This window comes from Sceloporus occidentalis, unplaced genomic scaffold (genome assembly GCF_023333645.1).
Source record: "Sceloporus occidentalis isolate IW3139 unplaced genomic scaffold, rSceOcc1.0.p SCAF_50, whole genome shotgun sequence".
NCBI classification, from domain to species: domain Eukaryota; kingdom Metazoa; phylum Chordata; class Lepidosauria; order Squamata; family Phrynosomatidae; genus Sceloporus; species Sceloporus occidentalis.
This window is the reverse complement of record NW_028317030.1, coordinates 2,756,206-2,764,497: the sequence shown is the minus strand read 5'-3', so window position 1 is coordinate 2,764,497 and position 8,292 is coordinate 2,756,206.

Sequence of the window (8,292 nt, the reverse complement as noted above, 5' to 3'; positions counted from 1 at the left end):
TCACATTTATCAAACAAGTTTTAAGACAAGTAGTTCTGGCAGCGGCTGATGCAAGATATTTACATAAAATCACATGACCTCCAAACAATAGCAAATTGTACAAAAACAAAACAACTAGTTCATAGACGAAGGGTCATTAACTCATATGGAGCATCTATTAAGTTTCTAAACAATGGAAGCATTCAAAAAGTAACATTTATAACTAAGTTAGAAGGAAAAAAAACACATAAGAATTCGATTATCTGTCAACAAGAAAAATAAGCTACATAATATTTATAACAATAACTGAAAGACTATAAAATAATAAATGGAGTATAAAAGAAAAAAGAAAAATACGTTATGCCAAAGAATTAAAATTACTACTATAAATGGTCATTTTTTACAAGCTTGGCATTCAGAAATAATAAAATATAATGAAAAAATATGTAATAAATAAAAAAAGTCTGCCATCCAGAGGACAGGAGTCAGCCCAATACTGCAGGGTTTCAGGTTTTAATATATATAATAGTAACGGCATCTAAATAGTTAAAGAAGGGCATTACTCAAATGAACATTAACACCCCCCCCCCCCCCAACACCCGGGTAGAACCCCCACTTAGTGGAACTCTGGCACTGTACAGGAATGTGAAAGCCCCACTAGGTTTTGCCCCCACAGCCTCACTCACCTGGGGCTCCACGCCGCCGGAGGTGCTGCTGGGCACAGCCTGGGACAGCAGCAGGGCCATATTCATGTTCCGTTCCCTTTCTTCCCCTTGTGTGCAGCAACAGCCCAGAAAAACAGCTCCTGCACCAGCACACAAGCGTTCATGAGGCCACCTAACTTGCACATAGACTCAACCGAGGCACCTCAAACCACACCCACGGATCGGCTCCAACGTCTCCATTGGTCCTGTCCTTGGATTGCATTTTAAAGATAACAAAGAGCTTTCCGCCGATTGGCTCGCGCCGGCACAGGAAGCGAACAGTGATTGGAGGCGAAACATATCCTCGCGCGGCTGCCATGTTAAGAGTGGCAGCTCGGTCTATTCCTAGGGATAGATTAGCTGATATTTTCGGGTGTTTGGGTTTTTAGGGTGATTCTGTAAACGTGGTGTCCTTTGGAGTCAGTGCGGCCTTAGGAACCCCACAGCCACACTATATATTAACCATATATTGTTACACCTAACACGTTCCTACCATTTATTGATTTATATAGCGCCATCATATATTGCAGTGCTGTACAATATTGCTACATGATTTTAGTTGTTTAGCCCCCTTCCTCAAAGCCTATTACTGCAAATATATACCCTGCAATTAAATGTAAATCTATAGCAATGCCACTAGTAATTGCTAGCTTCTGTGGCTACAGACGCAACCCACTATTTACATACCAGTTCCACAGGCATGCAATTTACCTGTGTTTGATTTGATAACGCCTGCTAAGGGTTAACTTTTTAATTAATTCCCCCTGTAATAATAATTCTTAATTATAAGAACCATTCGGTCCGTCTAGTCTGTCCATTTGTTCTGATATAAAAACTCAGACCTTAATCGGTCGTTGGTCTCGTCATAGATTTAGAAGCCATATGCCTATCCCATGCATGATTAAACTGTCACTGTATTAGTCTTTGCCACCTCTGCTGAGAGACTTTTCCACTTATCTACCACCCCCTCTGTGAAGTAAAACTGCCTTACATTCCATCTAAGCCTCCGACCCTCTAGTTTTAGATTATAGCCTCTTGTTCTAACATTTCTCCTCCTGTGGACTTGACTTCTGTCCTGTACTTTGTTAAATCCCTTTAAGTATTTAAATGTTTCCATCCCCTCCCCTCTCCTCTCCTCCGGACATTTTATCAGCACATCCGATTATTACAGCGTGAAGTCATGGGCCATTTAAATATTCTTAGAGTACATGCGATCGCTATGTATTAATATTACACCGCATGGGTTTCGTTATTACAAAACCAGTATGGAAACTGATACTTTGTATGCGTTGTTGCTGAAGTGCAGCTGATCCCCTCCCCCAGTCCCTAGGTAGACACTGGCTCCTAGGCATAGAAAAGCTGCAAGGAGTAGTAGATGTCAGCCACCTCTTACCATCCACATGCTGCCGGGGTATAGTGAGGCCAATCCAGCAGGTTAGGCTGCACCAGGAGCCTGGGCGTAGTCTGCTTGTTTTCTTGTAGAAATCAGCTGACTTGGTTTAAAGGGGCAGGATGTGGGTTGTGCTCCTCACTTACACCTTATGTTGTTTTTTTTCTTCTTCATTTTCATTTTGAGACACGATGGCAGTTAAAGGGAAAATATGCAAAAGAGTCATAAATCAGCCTGTTAAATGGGTGTCGCCGATAGAAAGTCAAAATGTAAACATTATAAATCATGCCCAGGAGTAATTTTAGATACAAGTCTGCTAAGCAAAACAAGAAAAGCAAAACAACAGCCATATAGGACACCTGATCACATCCAGGGGAAGGTAGGCACCTAATGGCCTGGAGGCAGGGAGCTGAGGGCCCCTCTGGCCCCTTGATCCCCCGCCCCTGCCCTTTGGTAACATATGCACACACATTTTCACTCTCATACTAATATACACTAATGCATTCACACATACTTTTACACTCATTCTATCACACCATCATCACAGCCTTACTTTTTCTAGATGCTTTCACACTGTGCGAGAGGCCACATTTTTACCACGGGTCACCTAACACCTCAGTATATGAGCGCGCCATGTTCCCATGTCCACGAGTGGGCCAGTCTTTTTTTCTTTCTTTTTGCGCCACTTTTTTAATGACCTCAAAAATCACTAAAATTTTTGTCCTTCTGTAACTAACCTCTCAAAAGCAGTCTATCTATGTCTGGCTCAGAATACAGTGCTGGGAGTTATGCTGTACCTCCATCAATGTCTAGCTCAATATATAGTGATGGGTGTTATGCTGTTCCACCGCCAACATCTTAATATATAATGATGGACGTTATGTTGTACCACCGCCAATGTCTGGCTCAGTATATAGTGATGGGAGTTATTCTTAACCACCACCAATGGGTGGCTCAGTATATAGTGATATGAGTTATGGTGTACCAATGTCTGCCTTAATATATAGCCATGGGAGTTACACAATCACTAACAAACATACCCAGACACTTGGTTACTGATATTCAGTTTAGAAGTTTGGGGCAACTTTATCCTTTTAAATTTCAGTGGCATTTGGGGGCAACATTAACAGAACTAATTTTCTGTCACTCTGCAAGAAGGAACTAAAAACTGGAATAAATGCTAAGTCGTTTTAACAAGAAATCCCCGTGCTTTGTTTATGAAACCGATCCAATCCAACCCGATCTGAAACCAAACAGGACAGGGTTTCTTGTGCAGCATGTTGTTGTGTAACATAGGATTGCAATGTTCTGTTTATTTTTGCCAAGTTCAATTTCACCTGAAGCTAACTGGATATTTATACAGTCTAACCTGGGCAAGGTGCGGCTGCCTAACCGTCTGCTTATGGTTCCAGGTTCCTTAATTAACAAAATAGATAGCTTTGTAACACCCTCAAACGCCAGAGAGATACACGATTAACCCTTTCCAAGTGGCTTTTTCCAAATGTCAAGCTGTATTTGTGCCGTAACATTCTTGCATTAAAAGAACAATGATTTACATAGGTGTATTTTACAGTACGATTTAGAACACTAGAAAAGTGGCAGCCCCTTGCGGATAAGTGTGCCAGTGTGTCTGTGTATTTCTTAAACCAGTTTAATTGTAAGTCAGGTAAAACTAGATGGTCTAAAAAACTTAAATGATACCAGTAATATTAAGAAATACACTGTTTTTATTTTCTACAGAAAATAAAGAGGGGGTACAATGGGTGTGATAATGTTTAGAATCTTTATAGATCTAAGGCATTAATCTGAAAGTGGCCATTTAGGGTTTACAGATATGTTTTTGAAAGTCTACGTGCTGGTCATGATCATTGGTACCGGTACTACTGACTTCAAGTAATTATCAAGGGCTGTAATTGTCTCCCATGCAAGAGAACAAAGAAATATTGCAAGGTCTTTATTAACCAGTAGATGTCCTCCTACATGCATTGTCTGAGGCTCCGTTCAGTAATGAATCGAGTCCAAGGTGTAGGGCACGAGGCCTCAAGGGCAGCAGACCAGGAATTCTGTCATTTCAACACAAACTGCAATATTCAAAATCTTGCCTTTTCATGGCTCTCAAGCCCTAAAGTTTGACTACAATTTTCTGTATGTAAAAACTATGCATGCATAATTATCAGCCGGCTGGGGATTTAATCAATCGTGTGAGTCCATGTTATCCAAGGGAAGTATCCAAGTAATGTTCCTAAGACAAATTTCTTAAGCTGCACCTTGAGAAGCCCAATACACCTTTCTAGAACTGTTTCCCATTATTCCGACATTACCATAGGTTGCTGTAACTGTGAAGACAGCACTATGAGAAAACGTGTGTATTTCAAGGGGTCCCGCTAGGGGTGGGCTTAAGTCCTGCGTGTTCTGGTTAAGGGGACTGAACTCTGTTTGTTTTGGTGAGCAGCCCCAGCCTCGAGTCTCTGGAGTTGCCTACTTGTTCATCTTCGAGGACTCAGCTCTACCGTGACATTCCTCTGTGTACAAAATAAATGCGAACAATACATTAAGCATATTAAGGTGAGACAGCCCAAAAGGTCCAAGGTGCAAAAGTCATGCTTACCAACATCACAAGTCCACAAACCAGGGGACACCAAATGCAGAACTTCGACCTTAAGGCCAGAGGACCAAGCATAACTCCTATCACTATATATTGAGCCAGACATTGACAGCGGTACAGCATATCTCCTATCACTATATACCGAGCCAGACTTCGACATTGTGAATCCATTGCACTACTTGACGCCGGCGGCCACACAGTGCTTAAGTAGTTTCTGTGTTTTCATCAGCTTTCCTGAAACCTTACTGACTTTGAGGAGTTGTGCAACCAGGATTCCTGACCTAGGAGGGGGCTCTCCTTGATTTATAAGTTATTCTTGGTAATCATTTCTACCTCACCCCTTTTATTTATGCGCAAATGGGAAGATATGCTGTGACAATCATTTTCAGAAAGATCATGTAGTAAAATACGCACATTGTCTTATTTGTGCTCAATTGCATCTTAGATTCAAGCTATGCAGAGCTATGCCGCTACGTGGATTACTTGCTTAGATTACATTGACTCTGGATCCATTAGGGGAGTGCTTGCTCCTGCCTCGCTTGCTCCCTGATTTCCTCCTAGTCTCTTCTCTCCTCTCCCTTTTTTAATACTTTCTGCTGGGCTCCAACTGCTCACATCAGCTTTTCCCAATATTTGGATGGAGGGTATTCGGGTTGTTTTTTCAGGTGGGTCCTTTTTCTTTCGGGGATACTAGTTAACGATGTATCGGCTCATTCTCTTATTGCCTTTTTTTTAAGCAATGTATCTCTGCCTTCCATGTCTAAATAAATAAATTTTCGTTTACACAAAAAAAAAAGAACCAAGTGTAACCCCTTTCGTGCTGGAATGCAAAACGTCTGTGTGTGTCTGCTTATTTAACCTTTTTTTTTCCCCTGAACAGACTAAGGGTTTGTATAAAAACACAAATGACCTTGCATATAAATATTAAAGTAGATCATCTACATAATGATGAATGAGATGATGATAACTGTTAAAAGAAAAAAAAACCCAGTGCGTTGGAGGTTGGAGTGACCTCTTGGCCTGTGCAGTATATCCATAAGATGTATTCTTATATTATTTATTATGTATATTTTTAAGTTATTTGTCATTTTATTATTGCACATTGTGAGTAGGGAATATGGTTCTCAGCAGGGTAAGGGCAGGTGAAGAACCTGGTTCTTTTAAGGACAGGTTTTCCAGGAGCGCAGAAGGTAGTTCTGACATTATTCCCCAGCTGAAGCTGCGCCCCTGACCCTGAAACACAATTAGAAAAGGGGTCACCCTACTACATGCCCTTACCACAGAATAGCAGAACGCAGTTTCTGCAATTAAATGATGTATCCTCTCATATAATATACCATTCTAAGACCTACCCCGGGGTGGTAAATCTCCTCAACAAGCTGGAACAGCCCATACATTCATATTATGCTGTAAAATTGTCAGATTCTTACTGCCTGAGGTTAGAATGATACCTCGTCAGACCCTTCTCTTACATCAGCCTCCCAACCTAAGACCGGATGAACCTGTTTTTTTATTGTTGTCTTAAAGGGCTTTCCAAATCTGCATTTGCATCAATTCTTTACCGTAAAATTAGCCAGTGGTTACATGTTTGATTATCTAACATATTGATTGTAAACTATACCCTCTGATGGAGTTAACACATATTCTAAGTTATGTAAAGTATCATACCTTCCCAGCATAGGCTACCTGGCCATAACATTGTGTAACGGACGCTGGACCCCCATTTTATGAGACGAATTGGGACTGCACGTGCAAAAACAACCATTTGTAGTCCCAATCATTGTCATAAAACGGGTGGTCCAGCATCCGTTGCAAAAGAAAAAAGCCCTCACGAGTCACACCTCCACGGCGGGTTCTGAAATTTTTTCCGTTAATTGCTTTATTAAAGACTTCCAAAATAGTAAACTATGAACTAGTGCAAACCTTGATAAGGCGAGCAATCAAAACGAAAATACACTTGGTGATCGCTCGCCTTATCAAGGTTTCCACTAGCAGCTTTTTAATAAAGCTGTTAATAGAAGAGTTGTGCTACGATGCCTCTATAAATCTTTACCCTTTAAATAGCCTGCATGGAGCGTCACCTCTCTGGGAGAAGTGGGCTTGTGAGGGGCGGGGCTAGCTCTGAATGGGGTAGGTAGTAGGAGGGGAGTGGGCGTGGCAAAGCACCACTCCCCTCCCCAGAGAAAAAGACAAGTAACCCAGAGACCCGGGGAAGCAGCACTTCACCCGGAGCCAGAGAGTTCCTAGTTAGGAAAAAGCATGTTTATGTTGACTTATTATTGTTTATAAGAGCAAAAATAATACATGGAGGAGACAACCAACAGCGGCTAGGAGTGTTTAGATTAATATTTCACAACTATATATTTACAGCAGACTAGAAGTCTTTGCTGCCATCAAAAACTCTTCTTTCTAAAATACAATGTAACAGACGTGTTGTTTGCGAGAGGAACGCTTACAATGCTTCATATTTCCATTCATCTTACGGTCATATTAGAAATCACATCAATGATTGAATTAGGTCGTTTCTATTGAAACTGGGCATGTGACATGATTAATTATCCATGAAGAATGATAATGAGAATACCCCAGAAGAAAGCCACATGCCTCAGTCAGCCAGCTTTGGATGTGAAAACACTGAGAACCAATTCTTCTGCTAGAGAGTCAAACCCTCTGTGACCTGAAGGTCGCTGAACATTTGCATTGTTCTAGGAAAGAATGGGGAATGGTTTTTGGGAACTGCTGAGAACATACATATTGTACATGCAAGGCCATCCTTCCATATTGCCCTATGCTATATACAGGCATTATGCAATATGAATTTCATAAAGGTGAAAGGTTAGAACTCAAACAAAACCTTCCTAGACAAAATTGGCATCTCAAATTGTTGATCTTGATTTCTAGGTGCTAACATAAGAGAAATGTTTTAACCGTTGTTGCTGTTAAGTGCACTCTCTATTATGTTAAGCATGTATGTTTAGCCCATGTGTTATTTTATTCTTTCCTCCTAAGTTTTATTCACATGAAAACTCAGTAGCTTTTTTCTTGTTTAGGGCAACGACCCATGAAGTGCCAGTTTGTGCGTCACGTGACAATTACGTGGAAAAATGTTGATTAAATAATTATTTTTGGCAGGTGTTCGGACATTCAGCAGTACCAGGGAATGAGGTTTCCAATGCTATATTTAGTTACAAATGTGTTAAGTTTAGCACAGTACGTGGAATAGGAACTTGAAACACACATATATTATGGGCCGGTAGACCGGTCTGGTCCTTTAATTAAATACATTAGGAATTCCAAACTGCCAAAAATTACACACCCTGACATATAAATACTGATGACGAAAATGACAATATCTGTAATACACATCACGGTACTACTAGTTCAGAAAAATATATGATATATTATTATATATAATACCTTATGTTATAGCTGATATCATGAACTCTCGTGTAAAGCAGGTACTCAGGAGGTTTAAAAAAAAGAAATTTATTTAAAATCATTTTTGGGGGAAGTTTTGTGGAACGAGTAAAAACCAGAAATACATTCAACTTTAACATATTTCAGAAGAGCCAACTGAAACTGCTACACAGAGACAATAGGGGGCAGACATGTTT